Genomic DNA, 7,500 nt, shown 5'->3' on the forward strand with positions numbered 1-7,500 from the left:
TAAGTCCAAACCTGCAAACTCCAAAGGGGGCACCCGGATTTGAACCGGAGACCTCTTGATCTGCAGTCAAATGCTCTACCACTGAGCTATACCCCCATATAATGCATTGCCTGAAAATAGTGGGAAAAAAAATGACTTACTTTAATGAGACAATATCTAATAAAGACAGTCTGGCTTTGAAGACAAAGTTTTGGTAAATCCAAACCTGCAAACTCCAAAGGGGGCAGCCGGATTTGAACCGGGGACCTCTTGATCTGCAGTCAAATGCTCTACCACTGAGCTATACCCCAACACAACACCTTGTCTGAAAATAGTTAAAAAAAAAAAAAAACTTCCTTTAAAGAGACAATATCTAATAAAGACAGTCTGGCTTTGAAGACAAAGTTTTGGTAAGTCCAAACCTGCAAACTCCAAAGGGGGCACCCGGATTTGAACCGGGGACCTCTTGATCTGCAGTCAAATGCTCTACCACTGAGCTATACCCCCACAAAACGCCTTGTCTGAAAATAGTAAAAAAATAATAATAATTCCTTCAATGAGACAATATCTAATAAAGACAGTCTGGCTTTGAAGACAAAGTTTTGGTAAGTCCAAACCTGCAAACTCCAAAGGGGGCACCCGGATTTGAACCGGGGACCTCTTGATCTGCAGTCAAATGCTCTACCACTGAGCTATACCCCCACAAAACACCATGTCTGAAAATAGTAAAAAAAAAAAATAATAAAAAAAAAATAAAATAAAATAAAATAAAAACCTTCCTTTAAAGAGACAATATCTAATACAGACAGTCTGGCTTTGAAGACAAAGTTTTAGTAAGTCCAAACCTGCAAACTCCAAAGGGGGCACCCGGATTTGAACCGGAGACCTCTTGATCTGCAGTCAAATGCTCTACCACTGAGCTATACCCCCACAAAACACCTTGTCTGAAAATAGTAAAAAAAAAACAAAAAAAAAACCTTCCTTTAAATAGACAATATCTAATAAAGATAGTCTGGCTTTGAAGACAACGTTTTGGTTAGTCCAAACCTGCCAAGTCCAAAGTTGGCAAAAAGATTTGAATCAGGACCTTCTTGATTTGCAGTTAAATCCTCTACCACTGAGTTATAACGTCAAAAAGAGGTCTTTGCAAAACCAGTGAAAGAAGATAACGCCCTTCAATGTCACAACATATGACAAAGACAGTCTGGCTTTGAAGACATAGCTTTGGTTAGTCCAAAGCAACCAAATCCAAAGGGTGCACCCAGATTTGAAACAAGGACCTCTTGATCTACTGTCAAATGCTCTACCGATGAGTTATACACCCACAAAACGCCTTGTCTGAAAATAGTAAAAAAAATAAATAAATAAATAAAAAAACTTCCTTTAAAGAGACAATATCTAATAAAGACAGTCTGGCTTTGAAGACAAAGTTTTGGTAAGTCCAAACCTGCAAACTCCAAAGGGGGCACCCGGATTTGAACCGGGGACCTCTTGATCTGCAGTCAAATGCTCTACCACTGAGCTATACCCCCACAAAACACCTTGTCTGAAAACAGTAAAAAAATAATAATAATTCCTTCAATGAGACAATAACTAATAAAGACAGTCTGGCTTTGAAGACAAAGTTTTGGTTAGTCCAAACCTGCCAAGTCCAAAGTTGGCAAAAAGATTTGAATCAGGACCTTCTTGATTTGCAGTTAAATCCTCTACCACTGAGTTATAACGTCAAAAAGAGGTCTTTGCAAAACCAGTGAAAGAAGATAACGCCCTTCAATGTCACAACATATGACAAAGACAGTCTGGCTTTGAAGACATAGCTTTGGTTAGTCCAAAGCAACCAAATCCAAAGGGTGCACCCAGATTTGAAACAAGGACCTCTTGATCTACTGTCAAATGCTCTACCGATGAGTTATACACCCACAAAACGCCTTGTCTGAAAATAGTAAAAAAAATAAATAAATAAATAAATAAACTTCCTTTAAAGAGACAATATCTAATAAAGATAGTCTGGCTTTGAAGACAAAGTTTTGGTAAGTCCAAACCTGCAAACTCCAAAGGGGGCACCCGGATTTGAACCGGGGACCTCTTGATCTGCAGTCAAATGCTCTACCACTGAGCTATACCCCCACAAAACGCCTTGTCTGAAAATAGTAAAAAAAAATAAATAAATAAATAAAAAAACTTCCTTTAAAGAGACAATATCTAATAAAGATAGTCTGGCTTTGAAGACAAAGTTTTGGTAAGTCCAAACCTGCAAACTCTAAAGGGGACATCTGGATTTGAACCGGGGACCTCTTGATCTGCAGTCAAATGCACTACCACTGAGCTATACCCCCACAAAAACTGCTGTTTTAAAATAATGAAAAAATAATAATTCCTTCAATGAGACAATAACTAATAAAGACAGTCTGGCTTTGAAGACAACGTTTTGGTTAGTCCAAACCTGCCAAGTCCAAAGTTGGCAAAAAGATTTGAATCAGGACCTTCTTGATTTGCAGTTAAATCCTCTACCACTGAGTTATAACGTCAAAAAGAGGTCTTTGCAAAACCAGTGAAAGAAGATAACGCCCTTCAATGTCACAACATATGACAAAGACAGTCTGGCTTTGAAGACATAGCTTTGGTTAGTCCAAAGCAACCAAATCCAAAGGGTGCACCCAGATTTGAAACAAGGACCTCTTGATCTACTGTCAAATGCTCTACCGATGAGTTATACACCCACAAAACGCCTTGTCTGAAAATAGTAAAAATAAATAAATAAATAAATAAAAAAAGTTCCTTTAAAGAGACAATATCTAATAAAGATAGTCTGGCTTTGAAGACAAAGTTTTGGTTAGTCCAAACCTGCCAAATCCAAAGGGGGCATCCGGATTTGAACCGGAGACTTCTTGATCTGCAGTCAAATGCTCTACCACTGAGATATACCCCCATATAATGCATTGCCTGAAAATAGTGGGAAAAAAAACAACTTACTTTAATGAGACAATATCTAATAGAGACAGTCTGGCTTTGAAGACAAAGTTTTGGTAAGTCCAAACCTGCCAAATGCTCTACCACTGAGCTATACCCCCACAAAAAGGTGCTGTTTTAAAATAATTTAAAAAAAAATAATAATTCCTTCAATGAGACAATAACTAATAAAGACAGTCTGGCTTTGAAGACAAAGTTTTGGTAAGTCCAAACCTGCCAAATGCTCTACCACTGAGCTATACCCCCACAAAATGCATTGCCTGAAAATAGTGAAAAAAATTACTTACTTTAATGAGACAATATCTAATAAAGAGAGACTGGCTTTGAAGACAAAGTTTTGGTTAGTCCAAACCTGCCAAAGGCAAAGGGGGCACCGGGATTTGAACCGGGGAACGCTTGATCTGCAGTCAAATGCTCTACCACTGAGATATACCCCCATAAAATGCATTGCCTGAAAATAGTGGGGAAAAAAATTACTTACTTTAATGAGACAATATCTAATAAAGAGAGACTGGCTTTGAAGACAAAGTTTTGGTAAGTCCAAACCTGCTAACTCCAAAGGGGGCACCCGGATTTGAACCGGGGACCTCTTGATCTGCAGTCAAATGCTCTACCACTGAGCTATACCCCCACAAAACACCTTGTCTGAAAATAGTAAAAAAAAAAACAAAAAAAAAACCTTCCTTTAAATAGACAATATCTAATAAAGATAGTCTGGCTTTGAAGACAACGTTTTGGTTAGTCCAAACCTGCCAAGTCCAAAGTTGGCAAAAAGATTTGAATCAGGACCTTCTTGATTTGCAGTTAAATCCTCTACCACTGAGTTATAACGTCAAAAAGAGGTCTTTGCAAAACCAGTGAAAGAAGATAACGCCCTTCAATGTCACAACATATGACAAAGACAGTCTGGCTTTGAAGACATAGCTTTGGTTAGTCCAAAGCAACCAAATCCAAAGGGTGCACCCAGATTTGAAACAAGGACCTCTTGATCTACTGTCAAATGCTCTACCGATGAGTTATACACCCACAAAACGCCTTGTCTGAAAATAGTAAAAAAAATAAATAAATAAATAAAAAAACTTCCTTTAAAGAGACAATATCTAATAAAGATAGTCTGGCTTTGAAGACAAAGTTTTGGTAAGTCCAAACCTGCAAACTCCAAAGGGGTCACCCGGATTTGAACCGGGGACCTCTTGATCTGCAGTCAAATGCACTACCACTGAGCTATACCCCCACAAAAAGTGCTGTTTTAAAATAATGAAAAAATAATAATTCCTTCAATGAGACAATAACTAATAAAGACAGTCTGGCTTTGAAGACAAAGTTTTGGTAAGTCCAAACCTGCCAAATGCTCTACCACTGAGCTATACCCACACAAAATGCATCGCCTGAAAATAGTGAAAAAAATTACTTACTTTAATGAGACAATATCTAATAAAGCTAGTCTGGCTTTGAAGACAAAGTTTTGGTTAGTCCAAACCTGCCAAATCCAAAGGGGGCATCCGGATTCGAACCGGGGACCTCTTGATCTGTAGTCAAATGCTCTACCACTGAGCTATACCCCCATAAAATGCATTGCCTGAAAATAGTAAAAAAAAAAATTACTTACTTTAATGAGACAATATCTAATAAAGAGAGACTGGCTTTGAAGACCAAATTTTGGTCCAAACCTGCCAAGCCCAAAGGGGGCACCCGGATTTGAACCGGGGACCTCTTGATCTGCAGTCAAATGCTCTACCACTGAGCTATACCCCCATAAAATGCATTGCCTGAAAATAGTGGGGAAAAATTACTTACTTTAATGAGACAATAACTAATAAAGACAGTCTGGCTTTGAAGACAAAGTTTTGGTAAGTCCAAACTTGCTAACTCCAAAGGGGGCACCCGGATTTGAACCGGGGACCTCTTGATCTGCAGTCAAATGCTCTACCACTGAGCTATACCCCCACAAAACACCTTGTCTGAAAATAGTAAAAAAAAAAATAATAAAAAAAACAAAACAAAAAAAAACCTTCCTTTAAAGAGACAATATCTAATAAAGACAGTGTGGCTTTGAAGACAAAGTTTTGGTAAGTCCAAACCTGCAAACTCCAAAGGGGGCACCCGGATTTGAACCGGGGACCTCTTGATCTGCAGTCAAATGCTCTACCACTGAGCTATACCCCCACAAAATGCATCGCCTGAAAATAGTGAAAAAAAATTACTTACTTTAATGAGACAATATCTAATAAAAAGAGACTGGCTTTGAAGACAAAGTTTTGGTTAGTCCAAACCTGCCAAGTCCAAAGTGGGCACTCGGATTTGAATTGGGGACCTCTTGATCTGCAGTCAAATGCTCTACCACTGAGCTATACCCCCACAAAACACCTTGTCTGAAAATAGTAAAAAAAAAAAAAAAACTTCCTTTAAAGAGACAATATCTAATAAAGACAGTCTGGCTTTGAAGACAAAGTTTTGGTAAGTCCAAACCTGCCAAATGCTCTACCACTGAGCTATACCCCCACAAAATGCATTGCCTGAAAATAGTGAAAAAAATTACTTACTTTAATGAGACAATATCTAATAAAGAGAGACTGGCTTTGAAGACAAAGTTTTGGTTAGTCCAAACCTGCCAAAGGCAAAGGGGGCACCCGGATTTGAACCGGAGACCTCTTGATCTGCAGTCAAATGCTCTACCACTGAGCTATACCCCCACAAAACACCTTGTCTGAAAATAGTAAAAAAAAAAAAATAATAAAAAAAATAAATAAATAAAAATAAAAAAATAAAAACCTTCCTTTAAAGAGACAATATCTAATAAAGGCGGTCTGGCTTTGAAGACAAAGTTTTAGTAAGTCCAAACCTGCAAACTCCAAAGGGGGCACCCGGATTTGAACTGGAGACCTCTTGATCTGCAGTCAAATGCTCTACCACTGAGCTATACCCCCATATAATGCATTGCCTGAAAATAGTGGGAAAAAAAATGACTTACTTTAATGAGACAATATCTAATAAAGACAGTCTGGCTTTGAAGACAAAGTTTAGGTAAGTCCAAACCTGCAAACTCCAAAGGGGGCACCCGGATTTGAACCGGGGACCTCTTGATCTGCAGTCAAATGCTCTACCACTGAGCTATACCCCCACAAAACACCTTGTCTGAAAACAGTAAAAAAATAATAATAATTCCTTCAATGAGACAATAACTAATAAAGACAGTCTGGCTTTGAAGACAAAGTTTTGGTTAGTCCAAACCTGCCAAGTCCAAAGTTGGCAAAAAGATTTGAATCAGGACCTTCTTGATTTGCAGTTAAATCCTCTACCACTGAGTTATAACGTCAAAAAGAGGTCTTTGCAAAACCAGTGAAAGAAGATAACGCCCTTCAATGTCACAACATATGACAAAGACAGTCTGGCTTTGAAGACATAGCTTTGGTTAGTCCAAAGCAACCAAATCCAAAGGGTGCACCCAGATTTGAAACAAGGACCTCTTGATCTACTGTCAAATGCTCTACCGATGAGTTATACACCCACAAAACGCCTTGTCTGAAAATAGTAAAAAAAATAAATAAATAAATAAATAAACTTCCTTTAAAGAGACAATATCTAATAAAGATAGTCTGGCTTTGAAGACAAAGTTTTGGTAAGTCCAAACCTGCAAACTCCAAAGGGGGCACCCGGATTTGAACCGGGGACCTCTTGATCTGCAGTCAAATGCTCTACCACTGAGCTATACCCCCACAAAACGCCTTGTCTGAAAATAGTAAAAAAAAAAAAATAAATAAATAAAAAAACTTCCTTTAAAGAGACAATATCTAATAAAGATAGTCTGGCTTTGAAGACAAAGTTTTGGTAAGTCCAAACCTGCAAACTCTAAAGGGGACATCTGGATTTGAACCGGGGACCTCTTGATCTGCAGTCAAATGCACTACCACTGAGCTATACCCCCACAAAAACTGCTGTTTTAAAATAATGAAAAAATAATAATTCCTTCAATGAGACAATAACTAATAAAGACAGTCTGGCTTTGAAGACAACGTTTTGGTTAGTCCAAACCTGCCAAGTCCAAAGTTGGCAAAAAGATTTGAATCAGGACCTTCTTGATTTGCAGTTAAATCCTCTACCACTGAGTTATAACGTCAAAAAGAGGTCTTTGCAAAACCAGTGAAAGAAGATAACGCCCTTCAATGTCACAACATATGACAAAGACAGTCTGGCTTTGAAGACATAGCTTTGGTTAGTCCAAAGCAACCAAATCCAAAGGGTGCACCCAGATTTGAAACAAGGACCTCTTGATCTACTGTCAAATGCTCTACCGATGAGTTATACACCCACAAAACGCCTTGTCTGAAAATAGTAAAAATAAATAAATAAATAAATAAAAAAAGTTCCTTTAAAGAGACAATATCTAATAAAGATAGTCTGGCTTTGAAGACAAAGTTTTGGTTAGTCCAAACCTGCCAAATCCAAAGGGGGCATCCGGATTTGAACCGGAGACTTCTTGATCTGCAGTCAAATGCTCTACCACTGAGATATACCCCCATATAATGCATTGCCTGAAAATAGTGGGAAAAA

General features: G+C 38.2%; 22 non-coding genes across 22 annotated transcripts; all 22 read right to left on the reverse strand.

The window, feature by feature from the left end:
• Positions 1-24: 24 nt before the first annotated feature.
• On the reverse strand, positions 25-96 carry trnac-gca (transfer RNA cysteine (anticodon GCA)). The gene has a single exon. It is a non-coding gene; the product is annotated as a tRNA-Cys (tRNA).
• Positions 97-218: 122 nt separating this feature from the next.
• On the reverse strand, positions 219-290 carry trnac-gca (transfer RNA cysteine (anticodon GCA)). Its single transcript has one exon. It is a non-coding gene; the product is annotated as a tRNA-Cys (tRNA).
• A 124-nt stretch (positions 291-414) lies between these two features.
• trnac-gca (transfer RNA cysteine (anticodon GCA)) lies at positions 415-486 on the reverse strand. The gene has a single exon. It is a non-coding gene; the product is annotated as a tRNA-Cys (tRNA).
• A 123-nt stretch (positions 487-609) lies between these two features.
• On the reverse strand, positions 610-681 carry trnac-gca (transfer RNA cysteine (anticodon GCA)). Its single transcript has one exon. It is a non-coding gene; the product is annotated as a tRNA-Cys (tRNA).
• A 156-nt stretch (positions 682-837) lies between these two features.
• trnac-gca (transfer RNA cysteine (anticodon GCA)) lies at positions 838-909 on the reverse strand. The gene has a single exon. It is a non-coding gene; the product is annotated as a tRNA-Cys (tRNA).
• A 530-nt stretch (positions 910-1,439) lies between these two features.
• On the reverse strand, positions 1,440-1,511 carry trnac-gca (transfer RNA cysteine (anticodon GCA)). The gene has a single exon. It is a non-coding gene; the product is annotated as a tRNA-Cys (tRNA).
• A 523-nt stretch (positions 1,512-2,034) lies between these two features.
• Positions 2,035-2,106, reverse strand: trnac-gca (transfer RNA cysteine (anticodon GCA)). The gene has a single exon. It is a non-coding gene; the product is annotated as a tRNA-Cys (tRNA).
• Positions 2,107-2,243: 137 nt separating this feature from the next.
• On the reverse strand, positions 2,244-2,315 carry trnac-gca (transfer RNA cysteine (anticodon GCA)). Its single transcript has one exon. It is a non-coding gene; the product is annotated as a tRNA-Cys (tRNA).
• A 521-nt stretch (positions 2,316-2,836) lies between these two features.
• Positions 2,837-2,908, reverse strand: trnac-gca (transfer RNA cysteine (anticodon GCA)). The gene has a single exon. It is a non-coding gene; the product is annotated as a tRNA-Cys (tRNA).
• Positions 2,909-3,314: 406 nt separating this feature from the next.
• trnac-gca (transfer RNA cysteine (anticodon GCA)) lies at positions 3,315-3,386 on the reverse strand. Its single transcript has one exon. It is a non-coding gene; the product is annotated as a tRNA-Cys (tRNA).
• A 122-nt stretch (positions 3,387-3,508) lies between these two features.
• trnac-gca (transfer RNA cysteine (anticodon GCA)) lies at positions 3,509-3,580 on the reverse strand. The gene has a single exon. It is a non-coding gene; the product is annotated as a tRNA-Cys (tRNA).
• A 531-nt stretch (positions 3,581-4,111) lies between these two features.
• trnac-gca (transfer RNA cysteine (anticodon GCA)) lies at positions 4,112-4,183 on the reverse strand. The gene has a single exon. It is a non-coding gene; the product is annotated as a tRNA-Cys (tRNA).
• A 259-nt stretch (positions 4,184-4,442) lies between these two features.
• On the reverse strand, positions 4,443-4,514 carry trnac-aca (transfer RNA cysteine (anticodon ACA)). Its single transcript has one exon. It is a non-coding gene; the product is annotated as a tRNA-Cys (tRNA).
• A 118-nt stretch (positions 4,515-4,632) lies between these two features.
• trnac-gca (transfer RNA cysteine (anticodon GCA)) lies at positions 4,633-4,704 on the reverse strand. The gene has a single exon. It is a non-coding gene; the product is annotated as a tRNA-Cys (tRNA).
• Positions 4,705-4,824: 120 nt separating this feature from the next.
• On the reverse strand, positions 4,825-4,896 carry trnac-gca (transfer RNA cysteine (anticodon GCA)). The gene has a single exon. It is a non-coding gene; the product is annotated as a tRNA-Cys (tRNA).
• A 147-nt stretch (positions 4,897-5,043) lies between these two features.
• Positions 5,044-5,115, reverse strand: trnac-gca (transfer RNA cysteine (anticodon GCA)). The gene has a single exon. It is a non-coding gene; the product is annotated as a tRNA-Cys (tRNA).
• A 455-nt stretch (positions 5,116-5,570) lies between these two features.
• On the reverse strand, positions 5,571-5,642 carry trnac-gca (transfer RNA cysteine (anticodon GCA)). The gene has a single exon. It is a non-coding gene; the product is annotated as a tRNA-Cys (tRNA).
• A 162-nt stretch (positions 5,643-5,804) lies between these two features.
• On the reverse strand, positions 5,805-5,876 carry trnac-gca (transfer RNA cysteine (anticodon GCA)). Its single transcript has one exon. It is a non-coding gene; the product is annotated as a tRNA-Cys (tRNA).
• A 122-nt stretch (positions 5,877-5,998) lies between these two features.
• trnac-gca (transfer RNA cysteine (anticodon GCA)) lies at positions 5,999-6,070 on the reverse strand. Its single transcript has one exon. It is a non-coding gene; the product is annotated as a tRNA-Cys (tRNA).
• Positions 6,071-6,593: 523 nt separating this feature from the next.
• trnac-gca (transfer RNA cysteine (anticodon GCA)) lies at positions 6,594-6,665 on the reverse strand. The gene has a single exon. It is a non-coding gene; the product is annotated as a tRNA-Cys (tRNA).
• A 137-nt stretch (positions 6,666-6,802) lies between these two features.
• trnac-gca (transfer RNA cysteine (anticodon GCA)) lies at positions 6,803-6,874 on the reverse strand. Its single transcript has one exon. It is a non-coding gene; the product is annotated as a tRNA-Cys (tRNA).
• Positions 6,875-7,395: 521 nt separating this feature from the next.
• trnac-gca (transfer RNA cysteine (anticodon GCA)) lies at positions 7,396-7,467 on the reverse strand. Its single transcript has one exon. It is a non-coding gene; the product is annotated as a tRNA-Cys (tRNA).
• Between the last annotated feature and the right edge of the window lie 33 nt (positions 7,468-7,500).

The sequence above is a fragment of the Garra rufa genome, chromosome 20, assembly GCF_049309525.1.
Source record: "Garra rufa chromosome 20, GarRuf1.0, whole genome shotgun sequence".
Lineage (NCBI taxonomy): Eukaryota > Metazoa > Chordata > Actinopteri > Cypriniformes > Cyprinidae > Garra > Garra rufa.